The sequence below is a fragment of the Gouania willdenowi genome, unplaced genomic scaffold (genome assembly GCF_900634775.1).
Source record: "Gouania willdenowi unplaced genomic scaffold, fGouWil2.1 scaffold_55_arrow_ctg1, whole genome shotgun sequence".
NCBI lineage: Eukaryota > Metazoa > Chordata > Actinopteri > Blenniiformes > Gobiesocidae > Gouania > Gouania willdenowi.
Genome location: NW_021145219.1, coordinates 72,995 through 78,977, shown reverse-complemented (window position 1 = coordinate 78,977; position 5,983 = coordinate 72,995).

Sequence of the window (5,983 nt, the reverse complement as noted above, 5' to 3'; positions counted from 1 at the left end):
CTCTTCTTCTGTCTCCCTCTTCCTCCTTCTGTGTGTGTGTGTGTGTGTGTGTGTGTGTGTGTGTGTGTGTGTTGTGTGTGTGTGTGTGTGTGTGTGTGTGTGTGTGTGTGTGTGTGTGTGTGTGTGTGTGTGTGTGTGTGGTGTTCGACCTGAAACTTAATCACGGGTTCCAAATACCCCAAGTGTGTGTATCTGTTATTTTGGAGTAATTTGGTCATTTCAAAATGTTTATTTTAATTTTATTTCACTTCTGGACGGCCCAAAATGAAACCTATTCAGCTTTTGACCTCAGAGTGTGAGGGGGCGCTAGCGCACTATCTGTTGAGAGACGACTTCCGGGATCCATCTTGATGGCGAAACAGATGAACTGTGATCAACTGCTACTCATCTATTGGCATCCATGTAATCAATCGGCAGGGACTGTTGTAAGTGTGTTATTATCACTTTATATCTGTATATAATAACATATCATTCACTATTTTGTTAGTATTGTTTGTTGAACTACGTGTTTGTTGAAGATGAACCAGCTCCATGTAACCAGCAATTGTATTGTGTATCACAGTTTTTAGAGCGGAAAAGTGGTACGTACTATTCTGGTAAGTAAACATCATGTGTATCCGTGCACACAGCATTAGAAACGCTCATATTTTCACCACGTAAGCAAAACAAAAGCGCGTGAGGCTTTTACTCCGTAGCAGAGCACCACACACAGGAGTAGTCACGTCCTTTATAGCGCACAGGGAAAATCCCCGGAAAAACCTGCAAAGTCAGTGTTAACATGCACATCTTTTTAATGGCGACAGTTAAGAAAGCTAAGCTACATATTAGTCATTCTTATTATTGTTTTATCTTATAGTTACTGGTATTCATTAAATTATTTTGTTATTGTTATTACCATTATTATTATTCCATTACTATTCTATTATTACTACTTTCACTATTGTTATCTCTATCTAATGGTACTACTACTGTATTATTGTTATTGCTATTCTTTCTTATAATTACCATTATATATATTTTTTTTATTATAGTTACTGGTGTTCTCATTGTATTATTAGCATTGCTATATTATCATTCTATTACCTTATAATTATTTAATGTTGTTTATTATTATTGTTTTTAGTGTATTATTATATTATTTTGTTATTGCAATTATTACTATTAATATTATAACATTACTTTATTACTAGTACTACTTTCACTATTAATATTATATCACTATCAACATATTTATTATTATCAGGGCTCTACACAAACTTATCCAGTGGTGGCACTGGTGTGACCAACTTTCTCTGTTGGTCGAGTGGGTGTACAGTATAGACATGTATAGTATATGCATGCTGAGGAATAGTTGACTTAACTGGCGTATTGTAGTTTTGTATGAAGTAAAGATGACAGTGACTCAAGATATATTTGCGGAATGTTTTAGTGTCAATATTAAGTTATAATTATTATAATATTACTATTATTACTTTCACTATTAATATTATTTATCTATTTGTACTAGTATTGTATTCATGTTTTTGCTATTCTTATATTATTATTTTTAATTATTCTTTATCTTATAGTTACTGGTATTATTAATAATAATATTGCTATACCTTGCTGTTTTATGTGTTAACTATTGTATTATAGTTAGTAGATTCTCATTATGTTATTTTATTGCCATTCTTATTAATGTTATTATTGTACAATTGTACAACTACTGCATTAATGTTTTTGATATTCTTATAATTACTATTATATTCTCATATTCTTTTTTTTAAATTATTTTATATTATAGTTACTGGAATTCTCATTGTATTATTAGTATTGCTATATTATCATTATATTACTTTATCATTATTTAATATTATTATTATTTATTATTGCTTTTTTTATCACATTATAGTTACTAGATTCTTATGTTATTTTGTTATTACTATTATTACTACTTTCACTATTAATATTATATCCCTATCTAATTGTACTACTACTGTATTATTGTTTTGCAATTATTATTTTTATTCTTTTATCTTTTGGTATTACTGGTATTCTCACTGTATAATTTTATTGCTGGGCGATATATCGAATATACTCGATATATCGCAGCTTGTAGTCTGTGCGGTGTTGAAAATGACCATACCGTTAAGCTCGCAGTCTTTTTTTTTTTTTTTTTTTTTTTTTTTTAAATATCTTAGTGGCATTATGCACAAAAGGTGCACTTAAATTTAGTGTTGTTTTGAATGTCATCTTAATGACAACATGCACCAAAAGGGCACTATTTGTTTTAAATATTGTAGTGGCATTATGTACAAAAAGTGCACTTTAATTTTGTGTTTTGAAATGCCATGTGAGTTGCATCCTGCACTAATGTGTCGTTTGAAATGTCTCTGTGACAATTTTGCACAGAACGTGCACTTTCTGTTGACAATTTTATGTTTTGAGCCACTCACTGTTTAATAAATACAGTTATGTCACTTTGACTTAGTTGTGATATCCCCTTTTTGCATGAAAGTTTAAAATTGGCATATATTAATGCAGTATGATCAAGAATGTTTTAATGTAGACATATAGAATCATCATACTGGTGTGATTTTGTGCATCAAAGTGTTAATTCAAGGGTAATGCAAAATATCGAGATATATATCGTGTATCGTGACATGGCCTAAAAATATCGTGGTATTTATAAAAGGCCATATCGCCCAGCCCTAGCTGTTACCTTATTGTTTTATGTTGTTTATCATTGTATTTAGTTTCTGGATTCTCATTATGTTTTGTTATTGCTATTATTATTATTATTATAGTTATTGTTTAATTGTACTACTACTGTATTAATGTTGTTGCTATTCTTATAATTACCATATATTCTCTTTTTATTATTTTATATTAGTTAATGGTATTCTAATTGTATTATTAGTATTGCTATATTATCATTATATTACTTTATTATTGTTTAATATTGTTTATTATGAATAATATAGTTTTTATCATAGTAACTAAATTTAATTTTAACTTCTTTGATAATTACGTTTCAAAACGTTTATTTTCATTTTGAAATCAACACAAATTAGACCAAACGAGACGTGAGAGGGAGGAGCGTCTGAGCGGCACGCACACTGATACTACGTACTATTACTACTAAGAAGTAACCCACTAACAAACTAACCTCTAACATGGTGTGGTGGTGGGAATCCAGCAGCAAAAGGACTCACTCAGTGTGTTCCTGTGTGCCAGTCCCAATCCTGGATAAATGGAGAGGGGCACCTTTAGTGTAAAACCCACCAGTTTTCTGTGTCTCTTCTCTATGGTCGTATGTTGGATGTACATGACATGTTGTGTGTAATTCATTTTCCCACTGGGTTTTGTGTGTTTTCCCCTTAATAATAAAATTAGGGTAATTAATACAAAAAAATAGCATAACCTGTGCACTTACCAGGGAGACAGCATTACAAAAGTTCTGCTATTTTCCTAGTGTATGACCCAAAGGTGATGCTTTCAATGACTGTAGGATTAATCGGTTTTAGCGATATGTGTTGATAACAAGTAGAATCACATTAGATTTTAACTCTTTACACCAGAAAGATGTCGCATTTAACTAAGCATCACTCTCGGCATGTTTGGGACTGATCACAGTATTGATCAGTGCATCTTTAGCTTCTATGCACTGCTGTCAGACAGTAGTTCTAATCTCCTTGCACAGTTATTGCATCAGAACTACATGCCACACATTCAGAGGTGGACAGTGGAAGCTGGTTAAATATGGTTAAAGGGGGTGTGTCTCATAAAGGTAATGGGATTCGATGGCTCCACGACTGTAGAGGAGTTCCTCAGCACGCTGAACCAGAGGATAGGAATGAGGAAGCCTCAGCTGGGTTTCGCTCTCTTCACTGATGATCCATCAGGAAAAGACCTGCAGCACAGTGTTACGGCAGAATTTACGGTTGACCTCATTTAGAGACATGATTCATTGCTCTGGTTGAATGATGGAATCCAGGAGAAGCATTGATGATTTTATATAAAAAGTTTATTCTATTGCTAAGTAAAAAGGTACAAATGGAACAAAGTGAAACAAAATTAGCGTCCGTCCAGGCGGACGTCCGAAGGAAGTGCCGCGCCCCGCTCCAACAGTTTCAAAGCTTAAGCTTTTTATACAGATAAGAAAAGGTCCCAACAGTGAGAGACAAAAGGGAGGGAGTCAGATGCCCATAGTGGAAATGTTGGAGGATGATGAAGATGTTATGAGAAGGTTTGGCTCCAGTCTTTATCTGTCTTGATAAGTGTGTGCGTCAGTGTATGTCTGCATGTGAGCAGAGATTCTGGCTTGGCAGAGACTGTGCTGCACTGAGAATAATACGATCTGTACTGTTTAATCATGATTCAGCTGTTCAAAAGTGTAAAGATTAATGGAGTCGTCATGTATTAAAACATGACAAATTGTACACATGAACATACATTTGAGGATATGATGATGAATATAATAATTGACCATAACAACAGCCTGCAGCCCTCAGCCAAGGTAGGACCGTAGGTCAACACACAAACAAACGCACGCTCATCCAGTATTAATGCCTGTGGCTGGAAACTGATCTGAATCTCTTTTGTCAGATCTGTGATGTCATTTCCAAATGGGAACAGACTTTAAAAGAGATGCATCCTGGGAAGAACGAGGGAGCGCGTGTTTTTCGACTTACATACAAGAGCAGGTAAGATTTGATTTGTTTCAACAGGAACTTTTGTGTTATGAGTTTGTCACACCACAGAAACATGCGTCATTGACATAATGACACAAAAATCGCTAAATATAAAAAATGAGGTTTCAAAATAATTGAAAAACAAGCACTTCTCTCTGCTCTGAGACGCTGGGGGCGTGTCAGTTAGAGGCGCTGAAACCACGCCCACTCGCGGGAAAGGTGCCGCCTCCTAACTGTGTCTATGGGAGAGAACAATGTGAAAGCGGCTCCAGCGTCAATAGTGCTTCCAAAAGTGATCGGACCAAAGAGGTGTCAGCGGAAAGGTCTGCTCCGCCCAAAATATGTGCATCCCTGCCCGGTTGAGTCAAAACTACGCCTGATAGAAGCGAACAACTGTACATGGTGTATAAAAGTGCTCATTTCATGAAAAATGTAGCACCAGCGGACGCGTTTTATTCCCCGGAGTCTAAATATGTGGTTTGTTTTTGGCTCGGGGCCGAATTGCGTCCGCTGGAGGCCACGGAAGTTTACTGAGCTTAAGCAGCAGGGTCAGGTTTATGCTAATGATGGCTCCTTTACGCAACGCATCCCTGATTTCTACATTTATGACCCATTTAATGTGTTTAGAAGAAAATGTCAGAATTTGCTTTACACGGACTCAAGTTTAGAACATTGTGATGTAGAATTTTAACAGTTTATTTTAGATTTCCTGCATTTGTAAAAGTGATTGAAATGGTAATTGTCAGAGGTGAAAGTAATAGATTACAAGTACTCACGTTCCTGTAATTGAGTTGCTTTTATGGTACTTGTACTTTTTTGAGTATATTTCTAAATCAATAATTTTACTTGTACTTAGGTACATTTGAAAACAAGCAGTGTTAATTTTGGCAGAAAATTCTGATTTAGTCTTAGTCTTAGTCTTTTGAATAACACACCATTTAGTCTTAGTCTAGTTTTAGTCTTCTGAAATCTTTTAGTCTTAGTCTAGTTTTAGTAGACTAAACATTAGCAGATATTAGTCGACGACATCTACAGTGGACTTAGTCGACTAAATGTTTCTTTTTTCATGGAATGGTTAGGTATAAGGGTTTGCAATACAAAATATGCAATACAGACACAGATAACGGTTGTAATACAACATGTATTTTATTCTTAATGTCTTAACAGATCTCTCCTCCTTCAATATTGCATCAATCTCCAGTTTGATCTTCTGTGGACTATGTGCATCATTGATGCATGAGATCTAAAATGTGTTGAATTCAGGGGCTTATTTTGAACAAAATCCAAGTTAAATAACTGGTTGGGCTACA